Source organism: Mesoplodon mirus (assembly GCF_964341445.2).
Source record: "Mesoplodon mirus genome assembly, chromosome: 6".
Classification (NCBI taxonomy): domain Eukaryota; kingdom Metazoa; phylum Chordata; class Mammalia; order Artiodactyla; family Ziphiidae; genus Mesoplodon; species Mesoplodon mirus.
This window is the reverse complement of record NC_138982.1, coordinates 23,511,320-23,529,197: the sequence shown is the minus strand read 5'-3', so window position 1 is coordinate 23,529,197 and position 17,878 is coordinate 23,511,320. Positions and strand designations below refer to the sequence as shown.

The 17,878-nt window shown below is 39.5% G+C and overlaps 1 protein-coding gene across 2 annotated transcripts in view; it reads left to right on the top strand.

Annotated features, from left to right (window-relative positions):
* LOC309806948 (ubiquitin-conjugating enzyme E2 E2) overlaps positions 1–17,878 on the top strand; it is a 357,479-nt gene that overhangs the window by 288,461 nt on the left and 51,140 nt on the right. The window lies entirely within an intron of this gene.

Below are 17,878 nucleotides of genomic sequence, written 5' to 3'. Positions count from 1 at the left end.
GACATCATGGTGGTCGTGGAGCATGGGGTACTAGACATCACGCTGTATTTTATACTAATGTTATACTGTACTTTTGCATTCATTATCCCACTTGGTCCTCTCACTTTGAGAGGCAGGTTTCATTATCCCAGGAAGCTAAAATTTAGATTAAATAATGTGATTAGGATCACATAGCTAATAAGTGCCAGGGCCAGGATTCAAACTCCTGGCTTCCTGATTTCCAGTCCAACACTTTTCACACCTAAAGTAGCTGAGCTGTGCTGAGCTATGATCTTGCTCAACACACAGTAATTCAGTTTATTGACAACAGCCATACTTTCCATCACCCTATCGCATTCTTTTATGTAGTTAATGGAGAACATCCTTTTTATAACACATTTCCCTTTATCAACTTTACACATCTGTCAGGTGATACCTGCCCTAATACAAGGCTCTGTAAACCTAACTGTTGGCATATCAGAAGTTCTCACTCAGTTGTCATTTTTAATTATGGTATGTATGGCCTTTTAAAATGTAAATATTCTATATTTTCAATTCATTTACTTACTGAATAAATACATGTTGACATCCTACACGCCCCTGTATAGGATAAAAATCAGTATCAGATAAAATCCTTGTCCTTAAGGACCTTATATAAATTTGTTCCCTTTGTAGATAAACATGCACTGTTAGCCCGTCTACCAAAATTCATTTCTAAAAGCTTTATTTAGCTATGAGTACAGCTATCAGTTTTGTTAAATGAAGTTGGCACTGTTTATAGGAAAGCCACGTATATGCGGTGCCGTTGTTTGCTTTTAAAAGGTAATATTTGTTATGTCACAGAAGCCAATTTTCTACAGTACAGAGTTGAATGTTGCAAATTATAGGGAAAGGGCTTCGAGGTTTTTTGGGTTTTTTTAAAAATATTTATTTATTTAAATATTTATTTGGCTGTGCCGGGTCTTAGTTGCACCATGCAGACTTCTCAGTTGTGGCATGCATGTGGGATCTAGTTCCCTGACCAGGGATCGAACCCGGGCCCTCTGCATTGGGAGCACAGAGTCTTAACTGCTGGACCACCAGGGAAGTCCCTCAAGTTTTTATTTAAGATACTACTTCAGAATTTTTTCCACGGATAGGAGATTCAGGCAGCTGGGATAGAACATTAAAAAATGGAAGGGTATTTTTCCCATACAATTCTGAATCATTGCTATTAGACTTCCTTTTTGTTGCTGTTATCTCTTCCAGCAGATAGATTTCCACACAGCCTTAGGGAAAATTAACCTGTTGGGTGTTTTTAAATTAAGATACAATTTATTTTTTTATTGAAGTATAGTTGATTTACAATGTTGTGTTAATTACTGCTGTGCAGCAAAGTGATTCAGTTTTACATATATATATATCTTTATATCTATCTATCTATCTATCTATATATATATATATATAAGATATCTATATATCTTACATATATATATATTCTTTTTTTGTCTTCTTTTCCATTATGGTTTATCATAGGATATTGAATATAGTTCCCTGTGCTATACAGTAAGACCTTGTTGTTTATCCATTCTATATATAATAGTTTGCATCTGCTAATCCCAAACTCCCACTTCACCCCTCCCCCAATCCCCTCCCCCTTGGCAACCACCAGTCTGTTCTCTATGTCTGTGAAAACTAAAAATAGAATTACCATATGATCCAGCAATCCCACTCCTGGGCATATATCCAGACAAAACTATAATTCAAAAAGATACATACACTCCTGTGTTCATAGCAGCACTGTTCACAGTAGCCAAAACATGGAAACAACATAAATGTCCATCAACAGATGAATGGATAAAGGAAATGTGGTACATATATACAACGGAATATTACTCAGCTGTAAAAAAAAGAATGAAATAATGCCATTTGCAGCAACATGGATGGACCTAGAGATTATCATGCTGAATGAAATAAATCAGAGAAAGTCAAATACATATGATACCGCTTATATGTGGAATCTAAAATGTGACACAAATGAACCTATCTATGAAACGTGTTGGCTTTTTTAGGGAAGTCATCTTACAGAGAATACCAGAGGGAAAAAGACAAACCGAGAGCAACAGGCTTCAGAAGCCCCGAGGTGTGAAGCTAGAAGATAACCCAGGAGGTAGAACTAAAGAGTGAAGGAACAGTGTCAGGAATCACAGATTGTAGCAAAGACTAGACTGTAGACGGGGAAGAACAGGAGTGGGACAGAGGAGGAGAAGGGGAGAGATTGCCTGCATCAAAGAAAAATAGGGGGGCTTCCCTGGTGGCGCAGTGGTTGAGAGTCCGCCTGCCGATGCAGGGGACACGAGTTCGTGCCCCGGTCCGGAAGGATCCCACGTGCCGCAGAGCAGCTGGGCCCGTGAGCCATGGCCGCTGAGCCTGCGCGTCTGGAGCCTGTGCTCCGCAACGGGAGAGGCCACAACAGTGAGAGGCCCGCGTATCGTAAATAAATAAATAAATAAATAAATAAATAAATAAAAATAATAAATAAAAAAAGAAAAATAGGCATGAAAATTTTAAAAGGAAACCAACCCGTGTAATTTTCCTTAGATAAAAATAAAATGTAAGGAATCCCTCATAATACAAAACATTCCTTCAGTAAAACTTACAAGTAGTTCTTGAATGCTTGCCAGGAAGGCCAGAAGAGCTTTGTTGCTGGTAGCCCTGCAGTTCTTGATATTCTTTTTTTTTTTTTTAGGGGGGTGGGGGGTGAGGAGGGAAACAAATATCCATCCTTCTGAGGATGCCTCAACCCAGGGGTCACTCAGAGTAAGAATTGTTGGCGCAGGAAGTTGGGGTTAGCAGATGCAAACTATTATATATAGAACGGATAAACAACAATAGCACAGGGAACTGTATTCAGTATCCTGTGATAAACCGTAATGGAAAAGAATTTAAAAAAAGAATGTATGTGTATGTATAACTGAATCACTTTGCTGTACAACAGAAATTAACACAACATTGTAAATCAAGTATAGTTCAATTTTTAAAAATTTTTAAATTAAAAAAAAAGAATGGTTAACCTTGAGCTATGAGATATGTACCATCTTTCTTTTCCTGTCTCTGTCTCAGCAGGAGGCCTCCAGGGGGTGATGAAGGCCATGATCAGAAATGGTTTTTCAGCCATTTCTGGTGGTTCTTTGCCTGCAGTGCTTGGTCCCTCCTTTCCTAAGGACCTGCTTCAGATTGTGGCCTGAGCTGCCCCCCTTTCCTCCCTTCCCACCTCTTCTCTTTTGTCAGCTATATCTATTTCTCTCTTGATTTGGTCAGCTGTTCAGACAGTATACCAAAAACAGCTTCCACACTGTTGATCATAGAAAAGCCATTTTATGAACTTAGGAATAAGTCAGTGTCATCAACTGTAAAGGATTCGTTCCACACGGGGCTACTTTAAGAAGAAATGCTGTTGTAACAACCCTATTACAAATGCTCCAGTCCCCTCTCGTCATGGCGCTCCTCTGATCAAAACCTACAGAAGCGACCCGCTCCCTATTTTATCTCTGAACACCCAGACCCCCTGTCCTTCCAAACAGACCTCAGTCATATTTTACTTTTCAGGTAAGTTACCTGGTACAGTATCACAAGTATCAGTCCCCTTCGTTACATCTGTTCCCCACAGATGCTTGAAGAATACTCACTAGGATATTCTAAGTGGTGAGATTTAAATTATTCAAAAATTAGATAAATCTAAGTGACAATTTTCAAGTCATATTAAAACATTTGTTTATCTTTTTTTGACCGTCTTGGTTTTTCTTGCCTTCAGTAATCTCACAGAGATGACAGGTCAGTTTGCAGAATAAGAGCAGTCACAATAATAGTGAGCATGGCTTTTCTTCTCTTTGCTGAAAGCACTTTACATGAATTCTCATTTTACCAGAACTTGATCCGAAAAAGCTATTGAAACCGTGTATCATTAGCTTTTCCATCTAAAGTCAGACTGTTGAGATTTAGAATTCATGTAAATTTCTTTATCCTCTTCCTGTTTTCTTCTGTTATTTTCCAAAAACTCTTAGGGGTGTGGGTTGTTTTCTTGTGTGCGGTTGTTTTGGTTTGTTTTCATCTGTTTCCTATTTCCTTCCTCCTTGTAACTTCTTTACTTTCTCTTGGAATTGCCTCAACTTGAATTCCTCCGAAGCTGTGTCTCAGTTTCTTTATCTGTAAAATGAGAATAATAGTAATACCTACCTCACAGGTTGATTATGTAATCAACACACATCAGTTAGAACAGTACCTGGCACATTGTTAGCTGTTTCTAATTTATTATTAGTAGTAGTTGGAGTTATCATTTTCTGTGATATACATGACATACTTTTTAATTTCATGGTACAAACATAGGGAACCAGTTACCCCCCCAGTACACACGCAAAGTTCGGAAACTTCTGTTGTATTTATGAACACTCTGCCACTTTCAAAGGACGTCTCTTGTGTGTCATGTAGCACTCACTGAGATTGTGGGCATTCAGCCAACTCTATAATTGCTGTTAATTTACTGTATCATTAACAGAATTAGTCATTGTTTCATTTTAGACTGTTAAAATATAGTTTACTTCTAGACTGTTGTGGGCTATATGAAAAAACAAATTGCCACTTCCAGCTAGCGATGATGAATACTTTGTATTGTGTTGTATGTATGTTGAATTATTAATCTCTTAAAATAAATAACTGCCACTTCATATGTCTACAAACATGAAATTTATTACTTCTTTTCCAGAGGATAAAGGAAGTCTGTATATTACTTCCATTTTACCCTTAGCAAATCTGTAAATAGGCTACATCTCATAGAATTGCCTCAAGTAATGTGAGTCCTGTAAAAAACGTAAACAAAATACAAAAGAGGGCATTCTTCTCATGTTTATGTTCATGTCACTGTCTTTAATTTAACAGCAGCTGTCATATGGTTGGTCATCTGTTATACACTTTACATGGACCCCATTAAGTATCTCAGCTGTTAACGCTTCGTAATGAATTGTCGTTATGTAGAGACACTTTTGCAGTTTTAAAGCAGAAATGAATCATGTTGTCTTCCAAGTGTAGGTTCAGGTCAGCATCGCCCCACATGACGGTTTGAGGTTCAGTGTCCCCAGGAACAGCAGCTTGTGAGATTTAGGCTAGACAGCAGGAGGACTTCCCACCAGCAGGCTGCTGGAAAGCCCGCGGGGACTGTCTTTGAGAAGACACCGGCACAGCCCTCAGCATGGTGCCTGGCACACTCAGTGCCCCAACGGGACACAGTTTTTCCCCGAAGAGGATCTCCTTAGGCTTGGCCACGTTCTCCCCATCAAAGAGTTGGGGACTACCAGTGGACAGCAACACATGCTTTAATTGACATTAAAAAGCATACGGTAGCACATCGAGAAAAAAAAGAGGTGGGAGGTGATGCCTCTTAAGGGAGTATTCAACTCAGAGAGCTTTGGGGTCTGCTTTTGATGGACCCTCAGGCATTGGTCGAGTATCTACTGTGTGTATGTGCTCAGTGAATAAAAACAGTGGGAATGTTTAAGTGATACTTTGGGCATACGTTTCTGTTTAGATACCAGATCATCTTCATTTTCCCCTCAACTGTTCGGGATTCAGCAGTTTTGGAATCCATATATGACTATATGACTGGAAAATTTGTCCAAGCCATGAAAACCCATTTGTAGAAAACTCAAACAGCCAGATTTTTAAGAAATTTCTTAATTGTTTGAAAGTACTGTATTTCTCTTTTCAGTGATCTTTAAAAGGCTGTTAAAATCCGAGTCTTCAAATGGTAAAGTCGTACTCCTAGGAATGTCCTACTCCTAGAGCATTGTTAAATTTCTGTATTTTCCTTTTTTTTTAACTGATTTGAGGGAGGAAACTTCTATATGCATGCCAAACAAGAATTGACTGAGCTGATTTCAGGCTACTGTGTCTTTAGCAGATAGTATCCTATTCAAAATAAAATAATTGAGACACTAAATATAAGAGATGTTTCCTTTAGACTTTTTAAAAAAAAAATTTTACAGTAGTAAAATTCACATAATATAAAACATACTGTTTTAACCATATTTAACTGTACAGTTCAGTGGCACTAAGTACATTCACATTGTACATTCACAACTCTCACCATCATCCATCTCCCGAATTTTTTACCTTCCTAAACTGAAACTCCATCCCCATTAAATAAAGAGTAATAAAGACTGTAAGTCAATTCGTCCTAAGCAGTGACTTTATTGCTTTACCTTTTGGCATGTATAATACAATCTGCGCTCAAACTAGTGTTGTCCTTGAAACCCATGAAGAAGCAAATGCAAAACACTCCACCATCCAAGGCACATGGGATTTCTACAGGAAAATAAATAATGTACACGGAGGATGAACTCACACTCAACAGTTACAATCCACACTTGGATACAATCCTGCCATCGAGGAGAATCTGCTGGAGACCATTACTGAAACCTGAGACAGTGGAACGAGTCAAAAGAGACAAGATAATTGTTTAAGGAGTACAAGATGGAAAAGCACAGTGAAAGAACGAGTCACTGATAAAAAAGAACACACAGGGCTTCCCTGGTGGCGCAGTGGTTGAGAATCCGCCTGCCAATGCAGGGGACACGGGTTCGTGCCCCGGTCCGAGAAGATCCCACATGCCGCGGAGCAACTGGGCCCGTGAGCCATGACCGCTGAGCCTGTGCGTCTGGAGCCTGTGCTCCACAATGGGAGAGGCCCCAACAGTGAGAGGCCCGCGTACCGCAAAAACAAAACAAAACAAAACAAAAAACACACAAATGTGAAAAACCAAATTGCGCCTTACTCACTATAGGTATGTTCCTGAAACATTCTACACAAATTGAATTTTTATAAGAAGGAGTCTAATGATTGGTCCCTTATCAAGTCATTGCAAGCATCATGCCTTGCAGGAGGTAGGAGTAATCCATTGCTGTGTGGTTAGAAATTGAATTGGGAATTGAATACGGTGTCCCAACTCCCAATAGATTTGCTGCTCAGGATGGGGGAAAGTTTCTAGTTGCATCTTTTTCTACATCTATACTTCCAAGGAACTGAGAAAGACCTTTTTAAACTTCAATGTCTATGGTATAAAGTGTTTTTATTTTTAATCATTTAAATTGTGCTTGAAGCTTTTACAGCGTAGCTCTGGCCCACAGCCAAATGGAGCAGTGCTCTGGTCTCAGTCACAGCAGGGCGGGGATCGTGTTCACACATCGTGGTTTCTAGGTGATGTTTCATTTTCATTCCCGTACTGCCAGTTATTCAAGGTGAAATCTACTTCCAGTTTTTTTTTGTTTTTTTTTTTTTAGTTCAGGGAGGTTTTTTGTTTTGTTTTGCTGATGTGTATTTCTTAGTGTGTCTTTACGATTTGTGATTCCCCTCCCTTAAAATGGATTTTTCCAGTTTTTATTTTGCCGCTAAGACTTTAAAATAATCTTAAGATGTGTTCATTGTTGGGACAGTGCTCTTAAGTCGGTTTTAAGAAAAGAGCACTTGAGGTCTCTAGGAGGGTGGTAGGACTAACATTTTTAAGTGTGCACTAAAAACTGTTCAGATAAAGAGTTTCATAGTGAGTCTGTGGCCAAGATCCACTTGAATGATGGTAACCCTGCTATTTTGGGACCTTTGTTACATGATTCACTGATTTATGGCACAGGGGCTCCAAATATTTCCTCTCTGGGTCTCCATGGAAAGTCTTTTTAAGAGGAATGTATTTCTCACTGATCTCATACTTCCTCAGTAGAATCACAGTGGCATTTATCTCCTGATCAAGACATTTTTTTGAAAAATGGAAGCTGTGTTAAAAATAGAGGTTATTACTGAAATCTTATTTGAATTGATTATTTTTACTGTCATTATCAGCTTTCCGGCTTTGAGGTAGTTATTTGCTTTACAACATTTTTCTAAATTATGTGTAGACTCCGTTGGACAGAAATACTTTCTTAAAATATTTTCTTCTCTATCTCTATTCGTACCCTACATGACCTCTCTCCCCGTTCAGAACAGCTTTCTGTCTGTGGATGGCATGTAATCTCTGCTCTAGAGCAGGGGCATGGGAGAAAGAAAGCATGTTTAAAGTTCAGGTGACGGGGAATTATTGCATGAACACGTGCATCCTGCAATGACCTTGTAGAACTAGGAGAGGTGAAGGAGGGAGAGGGGATTCACACTGCTCCAGCTCCTGCTGGGGGCCAGGCCTGGTGTTAGGAGTTACCTTGTACTACAGTCATCACAGCCTCTGTGGGGATAGCTGTTGTTTCCCCATTTTTGCACATGAGGAACCTGAATCCCAGAGATGCTACGTTGATCTGTCCAAAGTCAGGATTCCAGCCCAAGTCCAGCTACTCCCAAAACCATATATTCTTTTTACAGTACAGCTCCTGGATCTTGGTACTAGAATGGGCCTTAGAAATCATCTAGTTTGTCTCTCACTTTGTCAGGAAATAGAGGCTCAGAGTAGCAAGCAACTTACCCGAGATCATTCACTACCTAGTAGCATTTTTTTTGTGCTGTAGTCAACACAAAGAATCTTATTAACTCTTTCTAAAATTACTTTTGTAATAAGCGCCAGTCTCCTCATCTTTATTTTTTTGTTGACTTCAGATCCTTTTTTTTTTTTTTTTTTTGCGATACGCGGACCTCTCACTGTTGTGGCCTCTCCCGTTGTGAAGAACAGGCTCCGGACACGCAGGCCCAGTGGCCATGGCTCACGGGCCCAGCCGCTCCGCGGCATGTGGGGTCCTCCTGGACTGGGGCACGAACCCATGTCCCCTGCATCGGCAGGCAGACTCTCAACCACTGTGCCACCAGGGAAGCCCATGACAGAGCTTTTAAGGTACCCTTTTTAGATAAAGAAAGGAGGCAACTGGAAACTATATATACAAACGTGTTTGTTTCCTGTAGCTGCTGTACCAAATTAACTCAAACTTTGTGGCTTAAAACAATTGCAGTTTCTTTCTTACAGTTCTGGAGGTCAGACTAAAATTAGGGTGTCAGCAGGGCTGCATTCCCTCTGGAGGTTTCAGGGGGAATCTGTTTCCTTGCATTTTCCAGCTTCTAGAGACCAGCAGCATCCCTTAGCTCATCCCTTAGGCCTCTTCCCTCACATCACTCCGACGCCTTCTTTCTGTCATCACATCCCCTACTGATCTTCCTGCCTCCCTCCTATAAAGCTGTTTTGATTATATCAAGCCCACCAGACAATCCAGGGAAATCCCCCCCTTCTCAAGGTAACTTAATCACACCTGCAAAGCCCCTTGTAAAGTAGCATATTCACAGGTTCCAGGGGTTAGTACAGGGACATCTTTGGGGGGATAGGGCTTTATTCTGTCCAACACACACACTCACACACACACATACACACACATACACGCGTGCACACACACACACATATGCCTGTGTGGGTATTTATGTATCACACATAAATTAAGACCCCTCTCATCCAGAATTATCTGGGAATTAGCCATTCTGGATAAATTAGTTTTCTGTATCACTATATGCAAATCACGTTTTAAAACTTTCTTAGTATATGGAAAATGTGCTGTCTTCCTGTCTTTGAAAACGGGATCCTCAGTATAATTTTCCCTCTCCTTGAGGAATTGAGCGCGCCATTGTAAAACATCAGTATTGAGTTGAGCTTCAAATACAGCTGTAAATGCAAGGGCAGGAACAACCCTGTTATAATTCTGGAAGGCCTATAAGATCTGCAAGGCCATAAAAAACATTGACTTTGCTTGGCGTGAGGTTACGGCTGTCACCATGAAGGGGCTGGAAGAACCTTTGCCCACAGTAAGTTCACGATTTCCGTGGATTTGAGGAGGTGGATGACGAGTCCGAAGAGGTCTTCAGCAACCTAGTGACCCTCAGCGAGAAGCTGGAGCCAGATCTGCAAGAAGACAACTTCATTGAACTCCCTTCTGTGCAACACCAGGAGCTTACTAATGAAGACATGATGGATTTGGAGGCTTAGAGAAAGGACGAAGAGGGGCAAGAGGAAGAAGAAGTAACTGAAGAACCGAAGGGATTCACGATGCAGGAAAGGGCAGGGGGTTTTCTTTATTTGAGGCGGCACTGTAAGTTTTTGAGGTACGGGACCTGAACGTAGAACGGTACACGAAGGCTGCAGCAGCTGCTCAGAATGCAACCCAGTGCTACCGTGTCACCTATGATGCGAAAAAGAGAGCTACTACCCAGACATCACTGGATCGTTTTTTCAAGAGGGTGGATAGAATTGGATCCAGCCAGGAAGCAGATCCTGTGCCATCAGCGTCAGGCGTGAGTGACATTGCAGCTTGCCCTCCGTCCCCTATTGCTGACGATCCTTCAGCTCTGCCATCTCCCACCTCCCCTCCCTCCTCCAGTCAGTAACTCTTCCTGCTGTTCCCTCGATGCCAGCCCCTGACTGCCAGCTGTTGTACTGTACTACTGTACTTTTCAAGGGACTGTACTGTAAGAGTAAAAATGTTTTCTTTACTTTTTGTGTTTGTGATTTATGTATTATTTGTTTGAAAAGTATTACAGGGCTTCCCTGGTGGCACAGTGGTTGAGAGTCCGCCTGCCGATGCAGGGGATATGGATTCGTGCCCCGGTTCAGGAAGATCCCACATGCCGCGGAGCAGTTGGGCCCGTGAGCCATGGCCGCTGAGCCTGCACGTCCGGAGCCTGTGCTCCGCAACGGGAGAGGCCACAACAGTGAGAGGCCCGCGTACCGCAAAAAAAAAAAAGAGAGAGAGAGAGAGAAAAGTATTACAGCCTATTGCAGTACAGTACTATGTAGCCAATTGTGTTAGTGGGATACCTAGGCTAGCTTTATTGGATCTCCCAACACATTCCGTTTGTATGTAAGGGACTTACTGTAGTTAGAAATTGGCAAAAAAACATACACATCCTCTCTCATGGAAGAGAGTATCCAGATAACAAATAATCACATGAAAAAGTGTTCAACATCATTAGCAGCTAAGGAAATGCAAATTAAAGCCTCAATGAGGTATCACTAAACCCTATCGGAATGGCTAAAATAAAGCATGTTGATAGCACTAAATGCCAGCGAGGATGCAGAGAAACTGGATCACTCTGCTGGCGTGCATGTAAAATGGTACGTCTGCTCTGGAAAGAAGTCTGGCAGTTTCTTATAAAGCTAAATATGAGTTTACCATACATCCCAACAATTGCACTCTTGGACATTTGTCCCAGAGAAATAAAAACTTACGTTCACACAAACACAGAGAAATGTTCGTACCAGCTTTATTTGTAATAACTAAAAATGGGAAGCAATCCATTGTCCTTCAGTGGGTAAATGGTTAAACAAACTGGTACATCCATATCGTGGATTACTACTCAACAGTAAAACAACAAAGGCTTGATACATGCAACAACTTAGATGGATCACAAGAGTATTATGCAGAGTGAAAAACATCCAATTTCAAAAAGTTACATCCTGTATGATTTCATTTATATAGCATTCTTGAAATGACAGAATTATAGAGAGAGGAATAGTGTTGTGTTTGTTGGGAATTCAGAAGTGGGGGGAGGACTGTGGCTAGTGAAGGGTCTCACAAAGGATGTTTGTGATGGACTGTTCTGTGTCTTGACAGTGGTGGTGGGCACACAAATCTACCCCGATACAATTGCATAGGAACACATATATCCATCAGTGCATGTAAAACTGGTGATGTATGGGAAGGTCAGCGGACTGTGTCGGTATCACTCTCCTGTGATATTGGGGGAAAGTGGGGGAAGGATGTAGGTGATCTGTCTGTATTCTTTCCTACAACCGCATGTGAATCTGTACTTAGCTCAAAATTAAAAGTTTTTTAAAAAAATAAAAGAACAAGCATTGAGGCTGAACAGGAGAGCATGGACTTTTGGATCAACAAGGTTGTGTTCAAATTCCGGCTCCACCGCTTACCAGCTGTGGGACCATGAGCCAGTTCTTAACCTCTCTGTGCCTCAGTTTCTTCATTTTTTTTACCACAATAAGTTTAGTGAACATTCATCATCTCATATAGATCCAAAATTAAAGAAATAGGGAAAAAATTTTTATTAAAAATATGTATTTTTATTTTCATAAACCCTTAGGATTTGCTCTCTGAACCACTTTCATACATAACAAACAGCAGTGTTAATTATATTTACCATGTTGTACATTATGTCCCTAGTGCTTATGTATCTTACTGGGAGTGTGTGTCTTTTTTTTTAAATTTTTTGTGGCTGCCTTGGGTCTTCATTGCTGCGCGCTGGCTTTCTCTAGTTGTGGCGAGCGGGGGCTACTCTTCGTTGCGGTGCGCGGGCTTCTCATTGCAGTGGCTTCTCTTGTGGTGGAGCACGGGCTCTAGGCGCGTGGGCTTCAGTAGTTGTGGCACGCGGGCTCAGTAGTTGTGGCTTGCGGGCTCTAGAGCGCAGGCTCAGTAGTTGTGGCGCGTGGGCTTAGTTGCTCCGTGGCATGTGGGATCTTCCCGGACCAGGGCTCACACCTGTGTTCCCTGCATTGGAGGCGGATTCTTAACCACTGAGCCACCAGGGAAGTCCCTGGAAGTGTGTATCTTTTGACTGCCTTCATCCAGTTCCCCCTCTGCCCACAAATCTGATCCGTTTTCTGTGAGTTTGTTTTTGAAGTATAGTTGACCTACAACACTGTCTTAGTTCCTAATACACAATATAGTGATTCAGTATTTCTATACATTTCAAAATGATCACCACAATCAGTCTAGTTACAATATGTCACCATGCAAAGGATATTACATTATTATTGACTATATTCCCCACACTCTACATTTCATACCTGTGACTCATTTATCTTGTAATTGCTAGTTTGTCATGTACCTTTAATCTCCTTCACCAATTTCTCTCCTCTCCCCACCAACCTCCCTTCTGGCAACCACCTGTTTGTTCTCTGTATCTGTGACTGCTTCTGCTTAGTTACGTTTGTTCATTTGTTTTGTTTTTTAGATTCCACATATAAGTGAAATCATACAGTATTTATCTTTCTCTGTCTGATTTATTTCACTTAGCATTATACCCTCTAGGTCCATCCATATTGTTGCAAATGGCAAGATTTCATTCTTTTTTATGGCTGAGTAGTATTCCAGTGTTTGTGTGTGTGTGTGTGTGTGTACACTACAACTTTATGCATTCATTTATTGATGAACACTTATGTTGCTTCCATATCTTCTATTGTAAATAATACTGCCATGAGCATAGGAGTGCATATATCTTTTCAAATTAGTGTTTTCGTCTTCTTCTTCGGATAAATGCCCAGGAGTGGAATTGCTGGATCATATCATAGGAATATAAATTGGTGCAGCAACAATGGAAAACAGCATGGAGATTCCCCAATTTCTTTATTTAAAAAAAAATTTTTTGTTTTATTGAGATATAATTGACATATAACATTGTATTAATTTTAGGTGTACAACACACTCATTTGATATATGTATATATTTTGAAATAAGTACCACAGTAAGTTTAGTTAGCATCTACCGACCTCACATACTTTCAGCTTCTTTTTAAAGTGAGTACATCTCCAAAGAAGATATACAGACTGCCAACAAACACATGAAACAATGCTCAACATCATTAATCATTAGAGAAATGCAAATCAAAACTACAATGAGGTATCATCTCACACCAGTCAGAATGGCCATCATCAAAAAATCTAGAAACAATAAATGCTGAAGAGGGTGTGGAGAAAAGGGAATGCTCTTGCACTGCTGGTGGGAATGTGAATTGGTACAGCCACTATGGAGAACAGTATGGAGGTTCCTTAAAAACTACAAATAGAACTACCATATGACCCAGCAATCCCACTACTAGGCATATACCCTGAGAAAACCATAATTCAAAAAGAGACATGTACCGAAATGTTCATAGCAGCCCTATTTACAATAGCCCTGAGATGGAAGCAACCTAAGTGTCCACCATCGGATGAATGGATAAAGAAGATGTGACACTTATATACAATGGAATATAACTCAGCCATAAAAAGAAATGAAATTGAGCTATTTGTAATGAGGTGGATGGACCTAGAATCTGTCATACAGAGTGAAGTAAGTCAGAAAGAGAAAGACAAATACCTTATGCTGACACATATATCTGGAATTTAAGGGAAAAAAATGTCATGAAGAACCTAGGGGTAAGACAGGAATAAAGACACAGACCTACTAGAGAATGGACTTGAGGATATGGGGAGGGGGAAGGGTAAGCTGTGACAAAGTGAGAGAGTGGCATGGACATATATACACTACCAAACGTGAGGTAAATAGCTAGTGGGAAGCAGCTGCATAGCACAGGGAGATCAGCTCGGTGCTTTGTGACCACCTAGAGGGGTGGGATAGGGAGGGTGGGAGGGAGGGAGACGCAAGAGGGAAGAGATATGGGAATATATGTATATGTATAACTGATTCACTTTGTTATAAAGCAGAAACTAACACACCATTGTAAAGCAATTATACTCCAATAAAGATGTAAAAAATAATAAAAATAATAAAAAAAGATAAAGTGAGTACAATAATAATACTTCCCTCCTTTACTCATTTTGATGATTAACTGGCTCAGAGTAGTCTGAGCTAGGTTTTTCTTTTTTTACATTTTGTTGGAGTATAGTTGATTTACAATGTTGTGTTAGTTTCAGGTGTACAGCAAAGTGATTCAGTTATACGTATATATACATATATCCATTCTTTTTCAGATTCTTTTCCCACATAGGTTATTACAGAGTATTGAGTAGAGTTCCCTGTGCTATACAGTAGGAGTTTGAGATTAACATACACACATTACTATATATAAAATAGGTAACCAACAAGGATCTACTGTATAGCACAGGAAACTCTACTCAGATAGGTTTTTAAAATATGGTATTATAGACAAAAGCCACTCACCACGTACACTAGATCATAAAAGTATTTTGTCTTTTCATCTAGCACTTAAACAGCTAGGTACTCTCACTTCTCTGAAGAATTTTAATATCACAGTTATTATCTATTTTATTAACTTCGGCCCATTCTTCTCTACTTTCACGGGATTTGCTCTATCCTTTTTTCTTCCTTTGGACACATCTCAGGAAACTTCTTCCTCTTTAATATATGCATTTGAAACTGTAGATTTCTCTTTCATTAACTGTTTTAGGCAAATCACAGATTTTGGTATTGGCAACCCAACATTTTCATTGTCACTCAGTTATAAACATAGCTGATTTTTTTTCTTTGATCCAAGAATTATTTGAAAATGTATTTTTCAGTTTGTAAACGTATGAAGGGGGACCTTAATAGTCTTAATAATTTTTGGAAATATGTTAAGCTTTCTTTGTGGCTTAGCATGTGATCAGTTTTTATAAATGTTTCTTATGTGCTTGGAAAAGAATAAGTATCCTTTAGTTGTTGAGCATGGAATTTCATCTTCATTCAGTACCTTGATTTTGTTAATTTGGCTTTTCATATTTTCAGTATCCTTGCTATGTTTTGGTCTGGTTGACCAAATCTACTGCAGTGACAATATCCCTCTTTGACTGTAGATGTGTCATTTTCTCCTTACAATTCCTCCAACTTTTGCTTTTTATATTTTTGGCTATGTTGTTAGGTATAATACATTCAGAATTGTTATGTTTTCCTTGTGAATTATTAATTTCGTCATAATGCAGTGATTCTCTTTATTCATTTTTGCCTTAAATATATTTATATGTTTTGCCTTAAGCATGTATTTGATCTGATAGTAAAAAAAAAAAAAAAAAAAAAAGCTCTTTTTAGCTCTTTTTTAGTTAGTGTTTGCATAGTCTATGTGCCCAGGATTTAGAATTCTCAGGTGAAACACTTTTCTCCCAATTCCAGTGCCCAAGTTCTCTCTGGCTAGTGTCTTAGCTCTCTCTTCCATGAGGCATTATCTTTTCAGGTTCAGTCACTTACTGAAAGACTAGTTGCTCCGGTGGCCTAATTTATGTAAGGGCTCTCAATTCCAAACCCTCACCACCTACAGACCTAAGGTTTCATCTTCTTTCTCCATGAGGGCATCAAAACCCAAGCCCCACCCCTGGCAGCTACACTGTCAGCTCATGTGCTAGCTGTAATTTTTGGTTTTCAGTTCTGGCCTCTGGGGATGCCCCTTGCCCATTCAGCTATGCATTTTAAAGACTGTTAGTTATATTTTCTTCAACGTTTCTGGGTGTTTGGGATGTGTGGGGTTGGCAGGGGTATCTCGAGGTTATCTGGTCTGGCGTGTTGCTAACAGGGCTAGTGCTCATCTAGCCTGAGAATGGTACCATGTGTTGAACAGTAATATTGATAGAAGGCCCTTTCTGACCTTGACATCATAAAAACTCAGCAAATCTGATGTTTGAGTAGATACTGGATGCTCTGGTGGGGTGGCAGCACCTACAAAGATCTGCCATGTGTGTGTTTCTTGGTTCAGAGTCATTTTGAACTTAGAGTACCAGAAGGACTGGTCTTGAGAACACCAAGATTTTTTAAATATTCTAGCTTATAAATTTGAGGACACTTATAAACATGATATTAGTAAATAGCATTAAAATCTTGTTGCTTACATAAGACTTTTGTATTGATAAGACAGAATTTTATCAGAGTTACAAAACTGATTTGGACTTAACTTTTTCAATCAAAGTTCTTGAAAAATTTTTATAAGCATGTTTCAGAATTATGCCTAAGCAAAGTACAGTGGCGATCTAGCTATTATAGGTAGGCTGCACTAATATTACATTCAAAATACAGAATTTAAGGAGGAAAATTATAACTAATACAGTTTTTCCATGAACTAAGTGTCTTATTTACATACGTTCCCTAGTTCATGTTTTTAAACTGTAACATAGAATAATGTTTATTTCCTTTTTGTAGTATTGCCATGTGTTTTTTTTTAATTTAATAATGTGCAAAATCCTTCAAATAACTGGAATCTAAGAAAAGTTTCCTTTGCCATTTTTATTTTTGAAAATGTCTTTCTGTGAACTTTTTTTCGAGCCTTGAGTTAGTTTTCCCCTACGAGCATTCCTGCCATTTCACCAAGAGCAAATTCAGCCCCCAGAATGTTCGTTAAGTGATTAGACTCTTCATCAAAAGCAGAATGTCATGATTTTGCCGCTGGGGTTTAGTCCTCTGTGCCCAGAATGAGAAGTTCTAAAATAATGATTTTGTTTATTGATTCTTCTCATGTGCCGAAGGAACAATTAAGTATAGGGTCAACCAGTGACCATTGGATTATTTTGTCTAATAAATGGTGTGTCTACCAGTCAGAATGGCCATCACCAAAAAGTCTATAAACAATAAATGCTGGAGAGGGTATGGAGAAAAGGGAACCCTCCTACACTGTTGGTGAGAGTGTAAATTGGTGTAGGCACTATGGAGAACAGTATGGAGGTTCCTTAAAAAATTAAAAATAGAGCTACCATATGGTCCAGCAATCCCATTCCTGGGCATATATCCGGAGAAAACCATAATTTGAAAAGATACATGCACCCCAATGTTCATTTCAACACTGTTTGCAATAGCCAAGATATGGGAGCAATCTAAATGTCCATTGACAGAGCAATAGGTAAAGAAGATGTGGTATATATATATATATATGTGTGTGTGTGTGTATATATATATATATATATACACACACACACACACACACACACACACACATATACAATGGAATATTACTCAGCCACAAAAAAGAATGAAATAATGCTATTTGCAGGCACATGGATGGACCTAGAGATTATCGTACTAAGTGAAGTAAGTCAGACAGAGAAAGACAAATATCATATGATATCACTCATATGTGGAATCTAATTTTAAAAATTGATACAAATGAACTTATTTACAAAACAGAAACAGACTCACAGATTTCAAAAACAAACCTATAGTTACCAAAGGGGAAATGTGGGCAGGGAGGGATAAATCAGAAGCTTGGG